The 27,058-nt window shown below is 38.6% G+C and overlaps 1 protein-coding gene across 18 annotated transcripts in view; it reads right to left on the bottom strand.

Moving 5' to 3' along the window:
• The window catches only part of ZMYND11 (zinc finger MYND-type containing 11), a 118,901-nt gene that overhangs the window by 90,296 nt on the left and 1,547 nt on the right, over positions 1-27,058 (bottom strand). Inside the window, exon 1 of one of the 18 annotated variants that reach the window (XM_050805164.1) lies at positions 23,664-25,431. The exons of the other annotated variants lie outside the window; for them this stretch is intronic. The gene's annotated coding sequence lies outside the window, so the exon portion shown is untranslated. Of the gene's footprint in view, positions 1-23,663; positions 25,432-27,058 lie in introns of those variants that run through there. 18 annotated transcript variants of the gene reach the window in all.

Here is a 27,058-nt window from a genome sequence, read left to right as displayed (position 1 = left end):
AGTGAAAGAGAGCTAGCCTTACAAAGGGAAGCACATGCAAAGCTGTTAAGTGAGAAAGAACTCAGTATGTTTGAAGCAGAAAGGACAGTGGAATGTGGTAAACAGAACTATGAAAAGCAGAAGAGAGCCATACTGAGATTAAATCATGCAGAATGTAAAGCTGACAATAAGTAGCTTGGATTGCAATATGACAGCAATACACAGCAACTGAAGGGATTTTAAGCTGGAGTAGGGTGTGAGGGGAACACGGTGTTAAGCAAAACGCTACATAATCAATCAAAAATAGTTGGCATTCCCTTTCTACAGCCAAATTCCAGATCTCAGGCTCAGGCAAGAAACCAAACAATACCTTTCTGGAGAAATTAAATGTTCCCAGAGAAAGACTCTTTAGACACTGACATTTGAAGGTATCTAAAGAAAAAGCCACCTGGCCACCTGACATCCCAACAGTAAAGCCAACTCACACAGAATAGGTACAGGTATGTGTTGAGTCCAAGACAACTGTTCACACCAGCTTTCCAGTGTCTCACCCTTAAATGTGAACAGACAGCCACGGATAACCAGGTATTTGAGACTAGCTTCTCAATAAAGAAAGAGGCCACATCAGACAAACAGAAGAGGGTAAGGGTTGGGGGAGAAGGAGGAATTAAAAACAGAAAATGCAGAAACAGTAAAGATTTTTTAAATATATGTAATTAATATGAAAGAGTTAGAAATAGAATTTTATCTATAAACCATAAATAAGATACTATAAGTAGGAATATTCAGGAAAATTGAAAATAAGAGGAATAACAAATTCAGTTAAAGGGTTAGAAAATAGTTGAGGTAATCTCCCAAAAAGTAGAACAAAAAAATAAGGAATGCACAATAGGAGACAAGAAAAATACATGATATAATATCTGAATAATAAAATGGAAGGAAAAAATTATTCAAGAAGAGTTTCTAGCACTGAAAAACAGCCATTTGCAAACAGAAAGGGCCCATCAACTGTCCAACATATAAATGGAAGGAAGGCCAAAGCACATCAGCTTAGAATATCAAAACACTGAGAGTTGCTTCCCAGGCAGTGATGGGTGATGGGGAGAGGTCATAAAACAAAATGTTATCAGATTTCTTGGTATCAACATGGAAACTAGAAAATGATAGATGAATGCCTTCTAAATTCTTTAGAAAAATTATTTTCAACCTAAATGTCTAATCCCTCTCAATGATCAACGAGTGAAGGCCAACTAAAGACACTTCAGTCACGTAGATATTCAAAAAATGTATGCGCCTTTTCTCAGGAAGCTACGAATATGAATAAATAAATCAGGAGAAAGAAAACCTGCAATCTTGCCTCGTCCGGGAAACAGGACTCAACACAGGAAGAAGGGATGGAACGGGAATTCCCAGACCAAGAGCTTTATAGCAGACCTGTAAAAAAGTCCAGTCACTGTTAGAGCAAGCGCAGGACAGGCTTAGAAAAGGGGCTCCCGGGAACAAACAAACTGAGCAACTGCCTTGGACTCAACACATACATATACCAATAAACATATAAATTTATGCTACAAATGTATTAATATCCATGCAAAAATCTTAAATAAATTTTGGTAAACAGAATCAAAATACCGTTTTTAATGTATCATTACAGGAATGCAATGATGGTTCAATATTAGGAAATACATTAATATAATAAATGATATCAGAAGAACTAAGAAGAATATGATCACCTCTAGAGATACTGAAAAAGCACTTGACAAAATTCAACATTCATTCATATAAAAAACCCTTAAAAACGAAGAACTGAGGGATACCGCTTTAACATTCAGGCAAACCTCATTGGTTTACAAGTTGCTTTATTGTGCTCAAGTACTGCTTTTTTTCAAAAAAAAAATCTGATGTGGCAGCCTTGAGTCAAGCAAGTCTACTGCCCTTTATCCGACAGGGTGGGCCCAGTTCATGTCTCTGGATAACATTTTGTTAAGTGTCACAATATTTCAGACTTTTCCATTATCGTTATTATATGTGTTACGGTGATCTGTGATCAGTGATCTTTGCTGTCACTAATTATTTTGGGTACCACAAACTACACCTATGTAAGACAGTGAACCTACTAAACGCGTGTGTTCTGACTGCCCCACCAACTGCTCCTTCTCCCATCTTTCTCCCTCTGCTCGGGCCTGCTTGAGACACAATAATGAAATCAGGTGGATTAACAGCCCTACAATTGCCTCACAGTGTTCAAGTGAACAAAGAGTCACATCTCTCTCACTTTAAGTCAAAAACTAAAAATGATTAAGCTTAGTGAGCAAGACATGTCGAAAGCCAAGACAGGCTGAAAGCTGGACCTCTTAAGCCAAATAGCTATCCCAGCTGCGAATGTAAAGGAAAAGTTCTTGAAGGAAATCAAAAGCGCTCTTTCAGTGAACACACGAATGATAAGAAAGCAAAACAGCCTTATTGCTGCTTTGGAAAATATTTTAGTGGTCTGAATAGAACACCAGATCAGCCACAATATTCCCTTAAGCCAAAATTGAATCCAGAACAAGGACCTAACTCTCTTCAGTTCTCTGAAGGCTGAGAGAGGTGAGGAAGCTGCAGAAGAGAAGTGTGAAGTTAGCAGAGATAGATTCATGAGGAAAGAAGCTGTCTCATAAAAATACAGGAGGAAACAGCAAGTCATCCAGAAGATCTAGCTGAGATAGCTGAGGAAGGTGGCTACACTAAACAACAGATTTTCAATGAAGACAAAATAGTCTCACGTCGGAAGAAATGCCATCTAGGACTTTCACAGCCGGAGAGGTGAGGATGCCTGGGTTTAAATCATCAAAGAACAGGCTGACTCTTAATGCAGCTGGTGACGTTAACTTGAAGCCAACGCTCATTTACATTCTGAAAATCCTAGGGCCCTTAAGAATTATGCTACATCTACTCTGCCCATGTTGTGTAGATGGAGCAAAGCCTAGATGACAGCAAGTCTGTTTACAGAATGGTTTACAGAATATTTTAATCCCACTGCTCAGAAGAATAGATTCCTTTCAAAATATTACTGCTCACTGGCAATCTACCTGGTCATCCAAGAGCTCTGATGGAGATGTACAGGGAGATGAGTGTTATTTCCATGTGGTTAACACGACCTCCCTTCTGCAGCCCACTGATCAAGAATTAATTTCAGCTTGGCACAGTGGCTCACACCTATAATCCCAGCACTTTGGGAGGCTGAGGCAGGAGGATCACTTGAGCTCAGGAGTTCAAGGCTGCAGGGAGCCCTGTTTGTGCCACTGCACTCCAGCCCAGATGACAGAGCACAACCCAGTCTCAAAAAAAAAAAAAAAAAAGTAATTTCAACTTTCAAGTCTTATTAAAGAATACGTTTCCTAAATTTAAAGCTGATACAGTGATTCCTCTGATAGATCTGGGCATGTTAACTCCGGATGTGGTGGAAATGGGAAGAGACCTAGAATTAGAAGTCGAGCCTGAAGATATAACTGAATTGCTATAATCTCAGGAAAAACGTTAATGAATGAGAAGTTGCTTCTTATGGATAAGCAAAGAAAATAGTTCCTTGAGATGGAACCTAATCCTGATGAAGATGTTGTGAACATTGCTGAAATGACAACAGAGGTTTCAGAAATTCCATAAATTTAGTGGATAAAGCAGCAGCAGGGTTGGAGAGGAGTGACTCCAATTTTGAAAGAGGTTCCACTGTGGGTAAATGCTATCAAACAGCGTTACAAAGACAGAGAAATCTTTCATGAAAGAAAGAGCCAATCGATGGGGCAAACTTCACTGCTGTCCTTATTTTAAGGAACTGCCACAGACATCCCAACCTCCAGCAGCCACCACCTAATCAGCCAGTAGCCACCAACATCAAGGCAAGACCCTCCACCAGCAAAAAGACCACAATTCCCTGAAGGCTCAGATGATTGTTAGCATTTTTAGCAATAAAGTATTTTTTAATTAAGGTCTGTACATTTGTCTTGTTAGACATACCATTGTTGCACACTTAACAGACTATGGTATAGTGTAAACATAACTTTTATCCACATTGGGAAGCCAAAAAATGTGTGTAACTCACTTTGTTGTGATACTCACTTTGTTGTGGTGGTCTGGAACCAAACCCACAGTATATCCAAGGTATGCTTGTATACATATTAGCTTCAAAGCTATCATCTTACTTAATGGAGAAACATTAGAAGATTTTATGTTAAAATAAAGAAACAGTTAAGGATCCTCACTATATCCCTTCTTATTACATACTGCTTTGAGGGTATTTACCAATGCAATCACATGAGAAGGCAATCAGAGGAATCAGAACTAGAAAAAGGTAAAGCATCTTCTATTTGCAGATGGCACCGATGATGTGACTATATATTCAGAAAACTCAAAAGAATGAATGAAAAATACAATCAAAAGTCAGAAAATCAAAACTATCAAGTATTAGATGGAAATATGAGTAAATTCCTTTAAAATCAAAGAGTAGAAACAAACAAGAAAACACACACAAAACCCAAAAACAAGCAAAATTAAACCCTTTGCACATCCCAAATACACCACACACAAAGTAAAAATACAAGTGACAAACTGAATAGGCAAAAGTGTAAGAAATATTTGCAACTTATAAATTCAGGGCTAATATCCCTAATATGTAAAGAACCTCTAAAATCTTGGAATACACCCCAAAATCCAATAGAAAAAAAATGAGCACAAGATACGGATAAACAGAAAACACAAAAAGTAACGCAAAAGGCCTACACATTCATTGAAAGATGCTTAATTTATCTCATTATTAGAGAAGAGCAATTTTTAGATTACATTTAATATATCATTTCTACATATTAGACTAGCAAAACTCTAAAAGCCTGGCAATGTACTCTGCTTTACAGGCTGCAGGGAAGTAGGCATTCTCATACACTACTGGTGGGAACACAAAATGTCACAGTCTTTATAGAGGGGAATATGGCAATAATCACCAAAGTTACGTATGCATTTACTCTTTGACCCACCAATCTCACTGGCAAAAATCACAAAATGATGTATATATAAAGTCATTTATCATAGCCCTATCTGTACTAGTAAATCAATAAGGAACTGGTTGAATACGGTATGGGGCATCCATACAGTGGAGTACAATCACCTACTGAAAAAAAAAATAAGAGGGATCATGTCAAAATGCAACTAAAGAAAAAAAAAGTGGATTTCATCAACATTAAAAAGTTTTGTATTTCAAAGAACACCATTAAGTGAAAAGACAACCATATAATGTAAAAGAAATTTAAAAAAATTTTTAAAAACGTGCAAATCATATATTTGATAAAGAGGTTCTATTCAAAATATACAAAAATTACTACAACAATAGAAATACAAATAACCCAAGTAAAACATGGATAAAGGATCTGAACAGATGTTTCTCTAAAAAAGATACGTAAATGGCCAGTAAGTACATAAAAAGATGCTTAATACTAGTTATTAGAGAAATGCAAATCAAAATCACAATGAAATGCCAGTTCATAACCACGAGGATGGCTTCAATCAAGAAATCATACAACAGGCTGGGTGCGGTGGCTCATGCCTGTAATGGCAGCACTTTAGGAGGCCAAAGAGGGCAGATGACTTGAGCCCAGGAGTTCAGGACCAGTCTGGCCAACATGGTGAAACCCTGTCTCTACAAAAAAACAAAAATTAGCTGGGCGTAGTGGCAAACACCTACAGTTCCAGCTGCTCAGGAGGCTGAAGTCAGAGGATCACTTGAGTCCAGGAGCTAAGGCTGCAGTGAGCCAAGATCTCACCACTGTACTCCAACCTGGGTGACACAGCGAGACCTTGTCTCAAAAAAAAAAAGAAGAAGAAAAGGAATAACAGAATAATAGAAACTGGTGCAATAATAGAAACCAGTGTTCTCATACATTGCTGCTGGTAATGTAAAATGGTGCAGCTGCTTTCAAAAACAGTATGGCAGGTCCTCAAAAAGAAAACAGAGTTCCCAAATGACCTAGCAATTCCACTCCTAAACATATACACAAAAGAACTGAAAACATACATCTACACAAAAAACATGTACATGTACATTCACAGCAGTATTACTGACATTAGCCTAAAAGTGGAAAAAACCCAAATGTCCATCAACTGATAAATGGATAAACAAAATGAAACAAAATGTGTTATATCCAATGGAATATTATTCATACAATTAAATGTTATTTGGCCAGAAAAAGGAGTAAGATACTGACACATGCTACAACATGGATGAACCTTGAAAACATTCTGCTAAGTGAAAGAAGCCAGAAACAAAAGGCCACATATTATATGATTTTTGTTTATATGAAACATCCAGAACAGACAAATCCACAGAAAGACTGGTAGGTGCCAGGGGATGTGGTGAAAGAAAATGGGAAATGACTGCTATTGGGTCTGGGGTTTCTTTTTGGAGTGGTGAAAATGCTCTGGAATTAGACGGTGGTAATGGCTACAATACCTTGTAAATGCACTAGAAATCACTGATTTGTATACTTTTTTAAAAAGTCACTGGAGTCAATTTACCTGTTACTTTGTTCAAGTGAGGAGTCAGCAGAGGACTATTTTTATAGTGTCTATTAAAATTATGAACTTACACAGAATTATAAAGAATTTCCAAACCAGGATTCCTGATTTTTGCCCTTCCTTTCCTTGAGGCTTCCCCTACCCTCTAGGAAAGTAGCTTATGTGTGCTTTCATTTTCATTACTGTTAATTATTAACTTTTAAAAATGGCTATTATGCCAGGTACAAAGGCTCATGCCTGTCATCCCAGCACTTTGGGAGGCTGAGGCAAGTGGATCACTTGAGGTCAGGGGTTTGAGACAAGCCTGGACAACATGGTGACAACCTGTCTCTACAAAAAATACAAAAATTAGCCAAGTGTGGTGGCATGCACCTATAATCCCAGCTACTTGGGAGGCTGAGGCAGGAGAATTGCTTGAACCTGGGAGGCGGAGGTTGCAGTGAGCCGAGATTGCACCACTGCATTCTAGCCTGGGCGACAGAGCAAGACTCTGTCTCCAAAAACAAAAATAAAAAAAGCTATTATGGAAATTTTCAAATATACTAGAGAGAATAATATAAACCTTTTATGGTACAACTTAACATTTTACCATATTTTAAATCTAAATTATTTTCCTGAAATTGCCAAGTCCTAGTCATCAAAAGTTCACTATGGTACACAGTAATTTATCAATAAAAATAACAAGTGTTAACTGTAAAATTCAGTTAAAAAAACAAACTTGACTCTTTCTAATACCCTCTTGTCTGCCATCAGAAATATCAAAGAATGTAAGAGAGCCTATACTGCCAGTCCTCAAATACCAGTAAGGAGATCTGTGCCTAGATCATTGAAAATAGGTAAGTAATACAAAGGTATTTTTTGTTTGTATTTTTTTTTTTTTTTTTTTTTTTTTTTGAGACGGAGTCTTGCTCTGTCACCCAGGCTGGAGTGCAGTGGCCAGATCTCAGCTCACTGCAGGCTCCTCCTCTCGGGTTCACGCCATTCTCCTGCCTCAGCCTCCCGAGTAGCTGGGTCTACAGGCACCCGCCACTTCGCCCGGCTAGTTTTTTGTATTTTTTAGTAGAGACGGGGTTTCACCATATTAGCCAGGATGGTCTCGATCTCCTGACCTCATGATCCGCCCGTCTCGGCCTCCCAAAGTGCTGGGATTACAGGCTTGAGCCACCGCGCCCGGCCTCATTTTGTTTGTATTTTTAACGTGGCTCTTTTTCTGTGTTTTTATTAAATAAGTATTTGGAATCATGACCTGGATATGTATGAAAACTCAGACCAAACGATCTGAAATTCTCCACTCCACAAATATGTTACTTCTCAAATGAATATATTCCACTAGTTTACTTCCAAATTGATGGTCCTCACATTATCTGAAGGTTAGGGAACTAGTTATTTTGTTTTGTTTTTACTTAATAAGGGCCTTTAAGCTAAAGTATATAATATCTTTGTGATTAGAACTTTAAAGCATGTAGCATATTTATGCTAAGAAATTAATCACATGAACAGAGGGAAAAGGATCTACCATCCATAAGTTTTAGTTATGTGCTTTGTGTAAGTAAAACACCAAAATACAGTAAGGTTTGATTTATCCCAATTTAAAGATACATTCTATAAATTTTCCAAGTAAGTGATTTCTTTAAGCATTAAAAATTTCTTAAGATGTGACTGCAACTGTAACGTATGTTTGAAATGCCCATATCTGCTTAAACAGAGTATAAACAAACATGTTTTCTAACTCCCCAAGGTCATCATATGCAACAATACAGAAAAATCGACTCAGGTGCACAGGGGCTGTTTCTCTCTGCAGCAGGTTCTCTCAACCCTGGAGCCATCTGAGGCCAGTGGCTCCTGGTTGTGAGGCCATCCTGTGCATCATATGCTCAGTGGCTTCCCTGGCCTTTACCTAGTTGATGCCTATAGTATCCTCCAAGGCATGATGATCAAAATTGTCTCCAGAGCCAAATAGCCCCTGCAGGGTAAAGTCCACCAGACTTGAAAAATCCCTGCTGTAAATTAAATGGTCAGGCTTTTGCACTCCTGTGCTTGAAATTTGTTGTTTTCTATATCCTCCCTCAAGGTTTGCCACTCGATGGCCCAGTAACTGTATATAGGTTTCTCAAAGGATTCCCTTGTCCTTTTAGAACTGGTTTAAGTCTCTTGTACACCAAAACGTCAATACATCACCATGACGACAGCCAGTCTCCCAAAGAGGACCTCTTTGGTTACGGTAAAAGAGGGTGGAAGCTCCCCTCTGAATAAGGGCGTGAGTTTTTAAATTATAAATATTATGGCTAATAGGTAATCTTTTTAGATTTTTGGTCTTGGTTTAATCTTGGCCAAAACCAAAAGTGCAAAAATCATACCATGTCTTAATTTGCTTTTTAAAAAATTACTAGTGAAGCCAAACATCATTTCAAGCAAAACCTTTTTTTTTGTTTGTAGCTCTTCTTTAGAAAAGTACCACTTGTGTTCCCACTGTATTGTTTGCTATTTTCTTAATGATTCTTCAAAATTCCTTTTTCTGTTTCTCATTGTTGTTGCTGTTTTGGTAGAGATGGGGTCTCGCTATATTGCCCAGGCTGGTCTCAAACTCCTGGCCTCAAGATATCCTCCTGCTTTGGTCTCCCAAAGTGCTGGGATTACAGGTGTGGGCCACCATACCCAGCTAAAAATTCTTTATATACCATAAGAGTATTATCCTTTGGGTTATCATCTATGTTGCCAATATAGTTCCAGTTCCCTTCTTTGTTAACAACAGGGTTTTTCATTTTTAAATTGTATGTAGTTAAATTTGTCCATCTTCTCCTTCAAGATTTTGCATACACTTTTCTCAACATAAAATTTTAAAGCTACATACCAAAAAAGTACATTTTTCAGCATAAAAATCTCACTTTCTTTTTAACCATAAGAGATGCTTTGTGGGGCGGGGGGGAGCCAAAGCCAAAAGCCAAACACTGATTCTTCTTTTAAAGTCATATACACCAAAAACATATTATATACTAAGCCACTACTGCCTAGGTTGGAAACAGAGATAAAATTACATGGAAAAAAAAGATGTCCAACTAATAGAATACAAAATACGGTCATATCACCCTGAACACGCCTGATCTCATCTGATCTTGGAAGCTAAGCAGGATTGGGCCTGGTTAGTACTTGGATGGGAGACAAAATAAGAGAAATTTTCTTATATTTCATTTGTAGCCATGAAATTTCAGTACAAAATTGACTTTTTAATAAAATGATATATTAAAAGATGTGAAAATGTTTTTATCTTTATATCTATTAAAATCTTTGTATCTATTAAAAAGATATAAAATCCTCATATAGAAAAGCTGTAGCTATTTTATCTACATCGATTCTCATTATTTGCAGATTATATATTTGCAAATGTTCCTACTTGCTAAAATTATTTGTAATCCCAAAATCAATCCTTATGGTGTTCTGACATCATATGACCACAGAAATGCACGGAGCAGCTGACAACTGAGTCACCAGCATGCACACTCCCAGCTGGGACCCCCGCGACCATGCTCTGCCTTCTCGTTTCAGTTCTCATGCTGTAATAACAGGCGTCCGTCTCGAGATCTATGACGCCAGGTTTTTCGCTTTTTTGTGCTTTTTGTTGTGATTTTGCTGTTTATAGTGGCCCCCAAGTGTAATGCTGATGTGCTAGTGTTCCTAAGTGCAAGAAGGCTGTGATGTGCCTTACAGAGACACTGTAACACCACACATATGTATGTATTAGATGAGCTTTTGTTCAGGTATGAATTATAGTAATGCTGGCCTTGAGTTCAATGTCAATGATTCAACAATATGATACACCCAGAAAAATGAAAAGAAAATGCGCTCATCTGTGTATGAGGCCATTCCCAAAAGTGCTACGGTAACATCTATAACATGTGATGAAGTTATAGAAAAGTGGCTAACTTTGTGCATTCATGGGATGATGATCAATTAAACAGCAAGTGTGGTGAACAGCAATGTTGTAAAGCTGAAAGCCAAAGAAATTCATGATCTCTTTACACAGGGTCAGGAAAATGTTAAACCCTTCTTGGCTAGTGCTGGCTGTCTCATGTTCAAAAGGTGGTATGGCATGAAACCATTAAACTTGAAGGCAAGGCAGTTTCTGCAGATCAGGAGGCTGCAAAAGAAATTTTTTAATATTTGCTAAAGGTTACAGAGGGAATGGGTTACGTGGAAGAAATTGGCTTGTTTTACAAGGACATTGGTAAATGAACCCAACTAATGCAAATGGCACTTTGGTTTATAAAAATGTTGTGACTAGAGGCTCACAGGAACCAAACTATTTCCCCTAGTGCAACAGGTCAGCATTCATCAATTCAGTGCATAACGGTGAATAATGAGACTCAACTATAATAAAGTATGTAATCTTTGCTTTTTAAATGTTTTGAATCGCCATTTCTGTAACATACAATAAACATTCTGTAGATGTTACTGATATAAATAGAATGTATGCCAATAACAGAGGTAGATTTTTAAAAAATGGAAACTTTTTGTGATATTTCTAGTTTGAGACAGCCAACTTTGAATAATTACCAGCATGGTAGATCAGGGATTACTGTGATCCTGTCATCTGCTAGAACATTTCCTAACAAGTTAATTACAATGACATAATCACTGTCTACTAGGAACTTGAAAATTGAAGAAACAGGATATGTAAACATTTTTATTAATATTCATTTTAATTGGCTATTCACTTATTATATAGCAATCATACTAGTCTGTGCTAAATTTAACCAGAATGTTTCATTTCTCAAATTTTTTGAGAGATTTGTCATAATTTGCAGATTGTATAATAGTAAGCTTCATATCTGACAAAAATAGCAAATAACAATTCTGTACTTCAAAACTGGTGGAATGTGAATTACCTAGAGAACATATCAGTACATCAGTACCATGGATAAAGGTATTCAAGGGCAGAGAGACAATAGGAAATTTCAATCTGTTCCTATACAAATAGCTTACACCACAAGTTACACATCTTGCTTAATAATGAATTTAAAAGGTAGGATAATGCAATAGTTTATATGTTATACACATTAATAATAGCATAATACTACAGACAACAATTCAGGTGGTATCTCAACCTCTACTGACCTCTCTTTTTTCCTAATACATTTATCTTTGAAATTATCACGTTTTAATTAATTCATGAAGTTAGACCAAAGAAAAGGTTTGCCACTGAACTTTTCCATTATTTACATTGTGATTACATGGGAATTACCATAATTTTTAAACCCTCAACTATTTGCCATTCCATGCAAAAGAGACTATACCACAATGAAGGAGAAAACTTTACCTGACTATATACATATTACTAGCATGAATGAACAACAGGAAAAAGAACTAGGGAATTATACGGCCACTTTTTAGATCAAATCTAGCAAAGACATGCGCGGGAAGAACAGCTCCTGGCACTCACTCTGATGCCACATGTCACCACAGTCACAACATACTTCAGGCTGATGTCCAACTTTTGAGCAACAGAATTCTGGTTTCGAAAATACACATTTCTGTCTTATTTTTGACTCCGTCTTACTGAATGAATATAGTTCTCAAAGTTTGTATCTTTGAAAATATATAAAATATTTCATTAAATGTGAAATAAAAAATTAAAATTTCACAATTACTTTACACATCGTGAAGTGTCAGGCAACAGTAGACATGGCCAACAGTGGACACTGACAATGTGTGCCAATAAATCTGGCACTTTCTATAGCTAAATAACCAAATATTTCGGTTATTGCAATATAATAGCTCTTTCTAAAGTACTTTGAGTTTTAATTTGGTTAAAATATGTTTCTTGTAATCTTGAAAAGGGGTGCCAATTAAGTCTGCTCACATTTCACATTTTTAATGGATGTGTAATGACTGTCTAGGGCACTGGGTGAAGAAGGATTCTGAGGTCTAGGAGTAAACACAGGTTTTGGGGAGAAGGGGGAGGAGAGTCGGTGTCCAGGAAACTAAAATATATAAATTAATTAATTATTGTGACTTCTAAAGGTATATTTTCTAGAATAATCCCATCTCATCAGCATTAAAAATGGCTACAGCCTGAGGCACAGATTCTCTAAAATCTGCCAGGTTTTAGACTTGGTGCTGGCCAGCTCATATCCATTCCTAACACTTTCAGGCTAAACTGGGGTGAATCCTGCCAAACTATTTCCTTCACTTATGACTCCATTTCTCAAACTTTCTGCCTTGCAATCTCTGAAGATGGAGTGGTCAAAGCAACTAGTGGCCACTCTATCTGAGGGGTAGGGTTCCATTAAAAAGGAAGAGAAAGAAGTGTAGAAATAATGTACTTCATTAGACTCTGTTTCAGCCTTTCTTCCCCACTCCCACAACAGAATTGCCCTTCTCTTAAGTGATATAATGTCTATTTAAAGTGTGAGACTTGATAAAGTATAAAATTAGTGCCCATTTATACTAAAACATACCCAGAATTTAATATGAAAATATTATTAACAGTACATGTATTAAGTAGTTATTTACTATTATATTGTTCTTTCAAAAGTAAACCATATTTAAAAAATAATACATTTTAGGAGGCTGATGTGGGCGGATCACGAGGTCAGGAGATCGAGACCATTCTGGCTAACACCGTGAAACCCCATCTCTACTAAAAATACAAAAAATTAGCCGGGTGTGGTGGCGGGCACCTGTAGTCCCAGCTACTCGGGAGGCTGAGGCAGGAGAATGGCTGAACCTGGGAGGCGGAGCTTGCAGTGAGCCGAGATAGCGTCACCGCACTCCAGCCTAGGCGTCTCAAATAATAATAACAATAATAACAACCACCACCACCTCAGCGTTCTGCCTCACAGCAATTCCCAGGCCACAGTGCATGGATGGAGATCCAAAGGGAGCCTGTGGTCTCACTGAGCTGAGGAGACAGAGATCAGAGACTGGAGTGGTCAAGTTTCAGTTCAGCCTTTCTTTTCAGAAAATTCGTATTTTTCAAAGTCAATTACTTTCTATGAGTCAGACATCAGACCCTCTCCCTTCCTATTATTCACAATGTTTAGTGTAACATTTTCCACTTTATTCTTCAAGTTCAAATTTCATAAAATTATTGTCTTTAAAATGCAATTCTAACACAGCAGCAATTAAGAATATAATTCTTGAATGTATCTGGTAATCTAAAACTCACAAAATTATGTATATTTAAGAAAATTTGACTTAGCACACTTTAAAAACACAGACGTTGTGTGTTATCACCTGAGGTCTAACCCGGAAGACAGTAAGGACACTGACACCAGTGGAAAACCAATGGTGGACAAGGCTGTGCTGCACCATCAGAAGAGCAAACGAAGAGCCCTGATGAGGCCCTGGTGAGCACCCTGTCAACAGTCAGCACCAAGCCCAGGGAGGCTTACCTGGTCACTCCCTAAAACTCCACCTGCCATGCATCTTGGCTTTTGTGGAATCAGTGAAGAATTATGAACACTATGTTAAAGAGAAAATAAAGAAACCTGTGGAAATTATCAGGCACTGCCTAGGTCCTGGGATACCTGTGAAGCCTCAAAACCCTAGTGTGAGTAATATAATTACTAAGGAGTGAATGCAAATATTGGACAGTAGGGGTTGGAGCCACAGTGAGTCTTACACCTCAAGGGCTTCTTCCCAGAGCAAAGGAAGTTAAGACACACTCTTCTGACACTAGTTTAGAGACTCTCATCTACTCCTGTAGACGGACAAACCTGTAGAACCATCTGTACGTGGAAATAATACCCCTAGCCTGGAGGAACATCAATAATCACCCGAAATCCATATAAACATCAGGGATAAAGAAGAGGCTAGCCAGAGACCTAGGAAAAGCCTGAAAAACCTTCTCGGGTGGTCTCACTTGACTGAAGACATAACCCCAAGATGGTTGATCTGACTGTCCCAGGGATGCCTATCAGGATTAGGAGACATCCTGGAGAGCTGGCTACAGGACAGGCAGGAACACTTTTGTATTGCTGTTTTTCAAATTACCGGAATGCCCAGACATTCAAACTGGATGGCAGCCCATATCCTGACTATAACGTATCTCAAGATCTAATGTGCATTTACCTATGATTATAGTTATATCTGTGACCATCAGGGAATATCAATAAACGATACCTTCGATATCCATTTTCTCTGGCAATACAGTAGCATGTTTGAGGAATCCAAAAAGATTTAAGGCTCTCATCTAGGATGCATTTATTTTTCAGGTTATTTTAATTATCATCTTTTTAAGGGAACTTCATGGATCTGATTCTTGAAAGAGAATTCCTGAGGCTTGGAGCTAAAAGTCCCAGGGTACAACATTTTATATACGCTACTCCAAAAACAAATATTTAAAAAGGCACATATACCTCTGCCCACCTCAAAAAATAAAAATTTGAAACTTGAAAAGCTAAAATAAAACTGTTTCCTTTTAAAAATTACAGCTCAATAGGAGGAACATACCTCAAAATATGAAAAGCCATCTATGACAAACCCAGAGTCAACATCACACTGAATGGGGAAAAGTTGAAAGCATTCCCCCTAAGAACTAGAACAAGGCAAGGATACCTACTTTCACTACTTCTATTCAACACAGTACTGGAAGTCCTAGTCAGAGTAATCTGACAAGAAAAAGAAATAAAAGGCATCCAAATTGGAAAAGAGAAAGTCAAACTATTTGTTTGCCAATGATAAGCTCATATACCTAGAAAACTCTAAAGACTCTTCCAAAAGACTCCTAGATTTGATAAATGAATTCAGTAAAGTCTCATGCTACAAAATCAATGTACACAAATTGGTAGTGCTGCTATATACCAACAACGACCAAGCCGAGTGTATTAGTCCGTTCTCACACTGCTAGAAAGACATACCCGAGACTGGGTAATTTATAAAGAAAAAGAGGTTTAATGAACTCACAGTTCCACATGACTGGGGAGACCTCACAATCATGGCGGAAGCCAAAGGAGAAGCAAAGGAACGTCTTACATGATGGCAGGCAAGAGAACCTGTGCAGGTGAACTGCCTTTTAGAAAACCATCAGATCGGCTGGGCCCGGTGGCTCAAGCCTGTAATCCCAGCACTTTGGGAGGCCGAGATGGGCGGATCACGAGGTCAGCAGATCGAGACCATCCTGGCTAACCCAGTGAAACCCCGTCTCTACTAAAAATAAAAATAAAAAAAAAACTAGCCGGGCGAGGTGGCGGGCGCCTGTAGTCCCAGCTACTCGGGAGGCTGAGGCAGGAGAATGGCGTAAACCTGGGAGGCGGAGCTTGCAGTGAGCTGAGATCCGGCCACTGCACTCCAGCCTGGGCGACAGAGCGAGACTCCGTCTCAAAAAAAAAAAAAAAAGAAAGAAAACCATCAGATCTCGCCAGACTTATTCACTATGATGAGAACAGCATGGGAAAAACCTGCCACCATGATTCAATTACCTCCCACTGGGTCCCTCCCCCAATGCATGGGGATTATGGGAGCTACAATTCAAGATGAGATTTGCGGGGGGTACATGGCCAAACCGTATCACTGAGAAATCAGATCAAGAACTCAATCCTTTATTATATGATAGCTGCAAAAACAAAACAACACAGCAATAAAACTCTAGAAGTATACTTAACAGAGGAGGTGAAAGATCGCTACAAGAACTACAAAACACTACTGAAAGAAATCACAGATGATACAAACAAATGGAAATACATCCCATGTTCATGGATTGGAAAAATCAGTATCATGAAAACAACCATGCTGCCCAAAACAATCTATAGATTCAATGCAATTCCTATCAAAATACAAACATTGTTTTAATAGAAATAGAGAAAAATCCTAAAATTCATATGGAGCCAAAAAATGGCTCAAATGGCCAAAGCAATCCTATGCAAAATAACTATTATCTGGAGGCATCACATTACCTGACTTTATATTACAAGGCTATAGTAAGCAAAACAGCATGGTACTGATATAAAAGTACACACATAGGAAGGAAAAGAATAGAAAACCTAGAAATAAGGCCAAATATTTACAACCAACTGATCCTTGACAAAGCATAAACAAAATTGGGGAGAGGACACGTTATTCAATAAATGATACTGGGAAAACTGGATAGTCACACATAGAAGAATGAAACTGGATCCCTATCTCTCACCCTATACAAAAATCAACTCAAGATGGATTAAAGAATTAAATCTAAAACCAAAAACCATAAAAATTCTAGAAGAAACCATAGGAAAAATTCTTCTGGACAGTGGCCTAGACAAAGAATTTATGACTAAGACCCCAAAAGCAAATGCCACAAAAAGAAAAACAAGACCTAATTAAACTAAAAAGCTTCTGCACAGTAAAGAAAATAATCATCAGAGTAAACAACCCACAAAATGGGAGAAAATATTTGGAAACTATGCATCTGACAAAGGACTGGTATCCAGAATCTACAAGGAACTCAAAACAGCAAGAAAAAAAATCCCAACAAAAAGTGGACAAATGACATGAATAGACACTTCTCAAAGAAAGATATACAAATAACCAACAAACACGTAAGAAAATGCTAACTATGACTAATCATCAGGGAAATGCAAATTAAAACCACAGTGAGATACCACCTTACCCCCACAAGAATGGTGATTATCGGAAAGTCAAAAACCAATAGGTGTTGGCATGGATGTGAAGAAAAGAGAATGCTTATGGGAATGTATAGGAATGTAAATTAGTACAACCTCTATGGAAAACGGCACGGACATTCCTTAAAGTACTAAAAGTAGATCTACCATTTCATTCAGCAATCCCACTGCTGGGCATCTACCCACAGGAAAAGAACTCATTACATCAAAAAGACACCTGCATGCATATGTTTCTTGTGGCACAATTCACAATTGCAAAGATAGGGAACCAACCTAAGTGCCCATCAACCAATAAATGAAAAAAGAAAAAGTGATATATGCATATGGAATACTCTCAGCCATAAAAGAAAATCAATAAAATAATGTCTTTTGCAGAAACTTGAATGAAGCTAGAGGCCATTATTCTGAATGAAATAACTCAGGAATGGAAAACCAAACACTGCATGTTCTCACTTGTAAGTGGGAACTAAGCTATGGGTACACAAAGGCATACACAGTAGTATCATGGACACTGGAGACTCAGAATGAGGAAGAGTGGAAGAGGAGTAAGAGATTTTAAGAATCTCTTTAATATTTAATATTTTTAAAATATTGGGTACAATGTACACTACTCAGGTGATGGGCACACTAAAATCTCAGACTTAACCACTACTCAATTTATCTATGTAACCAAAAACCACTTGCACCTAAAGCTAATGAAATATGTCTGCATATATTATATATAAAATACATTTTATATCTATAAATAAAAAATTAGAGCCCAGACCCAACCCCTGAGATTGATTTAATGTTTTTGTTAAAAAAAAAAAAAAAAAAAAGGAATTCAGATGCTCAGCCAGCCACAACTGAGAACCACTATGCTAACTCACTCCTAGTTCCTAATGTGAGTTGTGTAACACTGTCATCTAAAATTCTAAACAGTTTATTTAAAAAAAATAGGCCAGGCGATTACACATCTGTAATCCCAACACTTCGGGAGGCCGAGATGGGCAGAACACTTGAGCCTAGGTGTTTGAGATGATCCTGGGCAACATGGGAAAACCCTCCCCACTACGAAAAAAGTACCAAAATTAGCCAGGTGTGGTGGCACGTGCCTATAGTCCCAGCTACTCGAGAAGTTGAGGCAGGAGCATCCCCTAACCCCAGGAGATCGAGGCTGCAGTGAGCAGTTATGGCGGTTATGGTGCCACTGCACTCCAGCCTGGGCAACACAGCGAGACTCTGTGTTAAAAAACAAAATTAAATTAAAATAGATAAATGAGGTACAAATACGACTGCAACGACAGTGAATTTTTCCTCAGCATGAGTGGAAAGTCTAACTTTAAATTGGACTGCTGGCTGTTCAGCTTTTAATTCATTTGAAAATAACTGAGACTAATATTTTTATTTGAACAGTCCTAAAAATATTAAAAAATTAACTTTAAAATGATTGAAATGGCAGTTTCTTTTTCTTTTTTTTTTTTTGAGGCAGGGTCTTGCTCTGTTGTCCAGACTGGAGTGCAGTGGCAGGATCTCCGCTCACTGCAACCTCTGCCTCCCGGGCTCAAGTGATTCGCCCACCTCGGCCTCCCAAAGTGCTGTGATTACAGGCATGAGCCACCTGACCCTGCCTCAAATGGCAGTTTCTTACCTGAAATAATCCAACATGAATATTGATCACAAGTAAAAGGCTTCGTTAAGTTATAATTGTAGAACATACATGTGCAGACTGGTAAAATAAGTATTGTGAAATAAAGGCTCTCTGGTACTTTAATATTAAATTTGATTTTTTCTAAACATACAAGAAAATGCCAAATTACAAGTACAGTAGAAAAAATACTGTAGACTTATATCATTTATAATTTAAAAAGACAACATCTCTAATGGTAAATAACCTCCTCTCAAAACCTATTAAATTTGACATCAATGGAAGGCCCAAACAAATTTTTCTCAATTTTTTTTTTTGTATTGCAAGAACTGGACAGTGAAAGTAGGTATATTTTACATTAATTGGGGAAGGGCTCCATGTCAAAATTCAATAGAAAATTAAGGACCTGCTTTCTAAAACAGCATTTGTCAGACATACTTTCGAGATAGAAAAACAAGCAAGAGGCAGATAAATCAAGACTCTACAAGAAGAGAAAACTAAAAAATTCATAATAGCTTTCAAAAGTTGAGAGAGCTTCCCTCATGCTTAGCCCTCAATTATTCCATTGCAGCATCACTGCTGATGAGTGTCAGGATGATCTCAATCTGTGGGTGCTATCACTTGATTATTTCTCTCTTAACCATATGCTTCTCACAAAATGGTATTATTTTATGTTAGATGACAGTACATACCCAACAGAATGCTGAAGCCTTAGCATTTAATACAGCTTTCAAGAAATTAGCATTTAATACAGCTTTCAAGAAATTAGCTATCTGAATCCAAATTGAACTTATCCAGTAGGGGGAGTGTTACAACCTCAAGACAATGACTTCCCTTTCCAAGACAGCAAGAATACTTGAGTTAATTCCAAATGTTTTCAAACAATTTTCTCCATTATGTAAGTATTAAAATGAAGACCTGCAGGTACCCCGCCTCCAGTGCTCCTGTCCCTGAACCAAGTTATCTTCCTAATGTGAGCTACCATAGTGACAAGCAAGAAAATGAACCAATTATCTATGCTTGTTCTCAGATTACTAGCTGTCATTACCAGTGAGTAGGCATTAACCAGAACTTCATAAATAGAATGTTTTGATTGCCCGGAGTTTCCTAATACTCCTGTCTTTCTACCTCCTGCTTTTATAAGCAGTGGTACACAGTTTTACACTTTGTTAATATTACGTACTTTGGCACTTATAAAAGTGCATTGGGAAAATGAAGGTATATCACTATAAAGATTTAAGGAGTTGATGGGTTTTCGGGAAACAGAGCAGCATAGCAGATTACAGGTGTGGTAGTCATACATTTTGTTTTTTTTTGGTTTTTTTTTTTTTGTTTTTTTGAGACGGAGTCTCGCTCTGTCGCCCAGGCTGGAGTGCAGTGGCCGGATCTCAGCTCACTGCAAGCTCCGCCTCCTGGGTTCACGCCATTCTCCTGCCTCAGCCTCCCGGTAGTCATACATTTGAATTCAGACCAATTTGATTATGTCTCTACGACCTTGAGCACCAGTAACTTAACCCTTCTGAGTCTATTCGCTTATTACAAATTGTTACAATGACACATCCCTCATGATGCTTTTGTGAGGACTAAACAGGATATGAAAATTGCCTAGTATGTGAGACACTCAAAAAGTGACCCCTTTGAAAAAACAGGCCGGGCAAGGTGGCTCACACCTGTAATCCTAGCACTTTGGGAGATCGAATCAGGTGGTTCGCTTGAGCTCAGGAGTTTGGGACCATCCTGGGCAACATGGTGAAACCCCATCACTACAAAAAATTAGCCAGGCATGGTGGCACACACCTGTAGTTCCAGCTACTGGGGAGGCTGTGAGGATCACTTGAGCCCAGGAAGTGGAGGCTGCAGTGACCAGAGTTCTCACCACTGCACTCCCTACAGAATGAGACCGTGTCTAAAAGCAAAACAAAACACAAATAACACAAATGGTGCTGCCACAAACAACTTTCATGATTAAACCCAGCTTCCTAAAAACTGTTTAGAAAGTAGACTCGTAAAGCGACCTAATGTGTACAGCCAAATTAAAATGTATATAAATCAGATTATCTTGCTATAAACCACAATATCTTCCCAATTTTTAAAAATAGGCTTTTTTGGCCAGGCGCGGTGGCTCAAGCCTGTAATCCCAGCACTTTGGGAGGCCGAGGCGGGCGGATCACAAGGTCAGGAGATCGAGACCACAGTGAAACCCCGTCTCTACTAAAAATACAAAAAAAAAAATTAGCCAGGCGCGGTGGCGGGCGCCTGTAGTCCCAGCTACTCAGGAGGCTGAGGCAGGAGAATGGCGGGAACCCGGGAGGCGGAGCTTGCAGTGAGCCGAGATCGTGCCACTGCACTCCAGCCTGGGCAACAGCGTGAGACTTCGTCTCAAAAAAAAAAAAAAAAAAAATAGGCTTTTTAACCCTAGTTATGAGAGCTAATATTATATGACAAGCTCTCAACAGAAATCCTTTAAATATTTTAGTATCTTTCATGTTCACATGATAAATGCTTAAATTAGGAATGAATATCCTTTGCTCTTAACCTATATTTTAAATTTACTTAACATAATGTGCAGACCAAACCGCAGAGAACAAAAAACTACAAATTTAATTTGGATCTACCTTTCATTTAAATGCTGAGATAATATCTGGAGAACACAATATATGTTTGATATTTAATACAGTTCTACTTTTCAACAGAGCACTTTAAAAGTTACCAATTATAATAAAGTTGCTTTTAAATACCCTCAGGTTGTTAATATAGTAAAATCTCAAAATTACAAATCAGGATAAATTTTAAATCATCAATGCTAAGACTTTGCAAGTAATCCTAACTCAAATACGACTTATCTTAATTCATTCACTGTCCTACAGTACCCAGGTCGGAGTGCAGTGGCTGATTTAGCTCACTGTAGCCTCAAACTCCTGAGCTCAAGCAGTCCTCTTGCCTTTACATTTTACTGTGCTTGCTTCAATAAATGTGTTACCCTGAACTGTAAACTCTACAAAGGCAAGAGCCATCTTATCTTTCTCGCCTCAGCGTCTAAGAAGAGTATGACACATAGCAGAGTTTCAATAAATAACAATGTATTAATAAATGAGGTCAAGATATTAAAATTGCTTATATTCTCCTTATATGAAAATACAATATTTTAGTGTGATCTTATAAAACGAATTATGAAGTAACTTGAACTATAAACGCACTGATGTAAAACTAGTTTACCTACTATACTTAAATATTAAGTTTACAGAAAAATGAAAATACTGTATTTCAGCAAAACACATTTTCCAATTAATGTGTAAGCTAATGTGATCTGTTAATATATCCCTCTCATCTCTGAAAAACAAACAGATCGAAGATTCTATATGATTCCTTTATAACTCTGATATAGCAGCATTCTATTACTTTTGTCATTTCTACTTCTTTAGTTTTACATAAAAGTGGGCAAACTTGTAGACATTTATGGAGCAAACATTCTGGACATTTGCAGATGTTACCATATTAAATGAAATGTGTCACATACTCAATGCAACTGTAACTTTACAATTAATAGTGTGAATAACTTAAGTATGTGCACTAAGGGTATTTCTACTACTATCTGATTGAACACATTTTAAAAGAATTTACCCAGCACTTTAATTATGAAAATATTTTCCAATATGCTAAATTCTCTTTAAAAGAAACCTGAGATAAAAATCGGGAAGTTACTGAACAGGAAAAATATATATGCAACGAAAGATTAAATATCTAATTAGGTTATTTATTGAATTGAGTTAAATATCTATGTCTAATAATTTGCCAAAGTTCTGTCCTAAGACATAATAATGGATTACATAAACACTAAAAAAAATCTTATTTTACATATTCTTTGCATTTGCAAATAATTTTGATACTAAAACTTGTACAGCATTTCCATGATACAAACTAAATAACTCTCTGGATTTTCTAATGGAAAAACAGTAACAACAGGTGCACACAAAATCTTTCCTTAAGCAATAAATCATTTCTGCATATGTTTTTAAAACCGTAACTAAGCCATGATTATTCAAAAAGACTACTGTATTGGCTATTTTGATTTGGGTTCTTCTCTCCCTCACACTATCTTCGTTTCTATCATTTACCTCTTATCCCAGAGACTCTCAAACTTTTATGTTATATAAATCACATTGTCTCAAAAAATATCTATCCACTTCTCGTGTGTTTCTGTGTGTGTGTGTGTCTGGGATAGGATGTGATTAAAGTGTGCTACAAGGTGAACCTTCCATAATTAAAAGGAAGACTGACTGCTATGCTTTTAAGATGACAATGTGTGGCCGGGCGGCGTGGTGGCTCATGCCTATAATCCCTGCACTTTGGGAGGTCAAGACAGGCAGATATATACGAGTTTGAGACCAGCCTGGCCAACACGGCAAAACCCCAACTCTACTAAAAATACAAAAATTAGTCAGGCATGGTGGCTCCTGCCTGTAGTCACAGCTACTTGGCAGGCTAAGAGGTATGAGAATCACTTGAACCCAGGAGGTGGAGGTTGTAGTGAGCCGAGATGGCGCCACTGCGCTCCAGCCTGGGCAACAAAGCAAGACCCTATCTCAAAAAAAAAAAAAAAAAAGGACTATGTGTAAGTTTAAGTTGGAGAGTGTACGTGTAAGTAACTTTGCACAGTGGCTGATATACAGTAGACAGACAATACATGATATATTATTATTACGGTCCTCATTTATGTTATAAAATTGTAGCTACTAACTATTTCAAAAGTCGAGACTAAGAGAAGACAAAACACTGAAAACCTGAAGAACAACCTCCAGGTCACTAATATCTGCACAAATCACTGTATCAAAGCAGATTTACATTTGTTTTGAAAACCTGATAATGGCACTGCAAGTAACTGAAAGTATGTAAGAGATATTGGTAGAAATTAAACTCACATATGCTGAATTCCTAGTAGAAATGTTGGTGAGGTTTTAATGAAGATCAAATGAAGAGAAAACACCAGTTCTCCTTTATTCGGAAAGTCTATCTGCTTCAAGGAAATACAGAAAATACAAACTGAAGCAGTTATGGACACAGTGCCAGAAATGAAAAAAAGAAAAATATTCACGTAAAACCAATGGTTATAATAAGAACTCTCACACAGTGTATTTTAGTTATTTGTATTATTCAAATGAATTAAAATAAATGAATAATAATATCATTCATCAAAGTATTGATAGGCCAGGCACAGTGGTTCATGCCTATAGTCCCAGCACTTTGGGAGGCCAAGGCAGGCGGATCACTTGAGGCCAGTAGTTTAAGATTCGCATGGTGAAATAGAAAAATTAGCCGGGCATAGTGGCGGGCACCTGTAATCCCAGCTACTCAGGAAGCTGAGGCAGGAGAATCACTTGAACCCAGGAGGCAGAGGTTGCAGTGAGCCGAGACTGTGCCTCTGTACTCCAGCCTGGGCGACAGAGCGAGAGTGTCTCAACAAAAGGAAAAAAAAAGAAAAAAGAAAATTCAGTGTTAAATCCAATTTAAGGTTTTCAAACAGTGAAAAGTTTTAACTATCATAAGGCTAACTCTTTTTTCTCTTTTTTTTCCTCCATGTAGAATTCAACTGAAGGACAAGAAAGTTACCGAAAATCTGACACCAGCAGGTTAGGGCTTTAAGCAAGCAAGTTACAGCAGCATTTGATACTTTTATTGCAAGTATTAAAATTCTTAGGTCCAAGTAGTGTCTCAATTAAGGTATGCCAAAGGGTATGAATGCCTCTATTATACACCACTGTAACAACCCTAAGAAGAAAAAACTGGGAGGGTTACCAAAGGATGAAGGACGAGAGTCCAGATAAACATATGTCATTCATTGAAACATGCATGACATCCATTCTAAATGCCAACAGGGCCGGGTGCAGTGGCTCACATCTGTAATCCCAGCACTTTGGGAGGCCAAGGCAGGTGGATCATTTGAGGCCAGGAGTTTTGAGACCTGGCCAACATGGCAAACCACCCCCAACCCTGATCCCTACTAAAAATACTAAAAATTATCCAGGTGTGGCGGCACACGCCTGTAGTCCGAGCTACTCAGGAGGCTGAGGCATGAGAACTGATTGAGCCTGGGAGGCGGGGGTTGTAGTGAGCCGAGATCGCGCCACTGCACTCCAGACTGGGCAACAGAGCAAGACTCTGTCTCAAAAAAACAAAAAAACACCAACAGAATGGTATTCAGTATGAATGAAAGAACTAAATTTTAACATTGTAATTGATTTATTTTTGTGAAGCTGGAAGCTTGTACATGTACATTTATTTAAACACCTCACAAACAGTAATTGCAAAAATAAATTGTCCAATTTAGAGACTGTAAAAGGAAGATTTGGTTTTCATATGAGCAATCTCTATGGGGAAAAAGCACCATGTGAAATACAGAAATCCTTTAAGTCACAGAGCTAAGCAAGACAAATATTTTGATTCTGTCATAATCACATCCCATATCCTCTATCTTTGATTCTCTAGCCTGGTCATCTTATAAAGATGAGTCAACCAAAAATAACAACTATAATGTAACCTGTGCCACTTAGTCAAAGACAAGGCAAATTAAATGCCTCTACTTTCATATTTTTTTCCTGCATGTAAAAATTAGACATTCAGGAAAACTACAAAGATGACCCTGCCTACCAACTTTCTAAGCACAACCAACACCATCTCCCTGATAACACCCAACCAACACTATCTCCCTGATAACACCCAACCAACACCATCTCCCTGATAACACCCAACCATTAATTAAAATCAGTAACCTCAAAAATCCGAAAACGTTGTGCACACCATAATTACTAAGCTAAAATTACTATATTTCTCGGTTTAGAGGAAAACAAGTAAACATTTACTTTCTGCTTTTGAACAAACAGATTAAATTATTTTAAAGAATGCTCTTGCCTCCATATGACTCAGCTTACTGTAGGATGCAGAACACCTAAGTGAGGCAGACCAAGGGTTCTAGACCTCCCTAAAAACCCAACCTGCACCACTCCCTCCTACCAGCAGGGCCCTGAATGGGCCACCTGGGTATCTCCTCCAGGCTCACAGACATTCATGACACCAGATACCATGTACACACCGTATATGACCCAGGGTACTACATACCCTGGATAAGACAGTGGGTACTGTGTACACAGTACATATGACACTCGGTACTAGGCACACACTGCATCTGACACTGGGTACAGCTTCTGTGACAAGGATAGTGCGTGCATGGTACATATGACATTGGGTACTATATATGCATGGCATATGACATTGGGTACTACCTACACACCATATATAACACCAGGTAATGTATACATACTGTATATGCCACCATATATATACACAAAACATAGGTAACACCAGATAGTGTATATACACTGTATATGACACCAGATACTATATACCTAATGTATATGACATTGAATACTGCACACACACCGCATATGGCAGCACGGTACCCTGCACATACTGCACAGAATACCGGAACTGCGTAAAGGCTGTATATGACACTGGGTGCTGCACATACAGTGTGAAAGGATACTATGTACACACCATATATGACCCCAAGTACTGTGTGCACACAGTATATGACACCTGATACTATACACACAGCATATATGACACCAGGTACTACATACACACTGTATGTGACACCAGGTAAGGTAAATATATTCAATACTATCCAGATACTATACACACTCGGATATGACACGGAGTACCACACACACACCTCATATGGCAGCAGGGTACCATGCACATACTGCACAAAATACCGGGGACTGAGTGCACAGCCTAAGTGAGGAAGATACCATGTACACACCGTGTATGATACCTGGTACGACACCGGGTACTTCGAGCACACTGCATATGACACAGAGTACACACCATATACGATCCCCGGTACTGCGTACCCACCGCATAGGACACCGCACAGCACAACGCGCCCGGGTACACACGAATAAAACAGGTACGGCGGTCACTCTGCAAAAGACATCAGGCACGGCGCACACATCGCCAGCTCCTCCTCCTCCCGGCTCGGGAGAAAAGCGCGAGGGGAGACTGCAAGTGAAAGTCCGGGTCCCGGCGCCCCCCCTCGTCCCAGCAGCGTCCTCAGCAGCTTCTCCCCGGAGCTCTGGGTGGGAGGAGGGCGGCGGACCCCGCAGGACTGTCCCGGAGGTCCGCGAGGACCTGTTGAGGCGGCGGCGCCGCTGCCGGGGTCGCTCACAGCCCCGGGGGACCGACGAATCTCCGCCCCGGGCCTCGGGGCCAGCCCTGCCCGCCGCTCCCGGGCTAGCACACGACATGCCGCGCGACAAAC

The sequence above is a fragment of the Macaca thibetana genome, chromosome 9 (genome assembly GCF_024542745.1).
Source record: "Macaca thibetana thibetana isolate TM-01 chromosome 9, ASM2454274v1, whole genome shotgun sequence".
NCBI lineage: Eukaryota > Metazoa > Chordata > Mammalia > Primates > Cercopithecidae > Macaca > Macaca thibetana.
The sequence above is the reverse complement of the archived record's forward strand: the minus strand, read 5'-3'. Positions and strand labels throughout refer to the sequence as shown.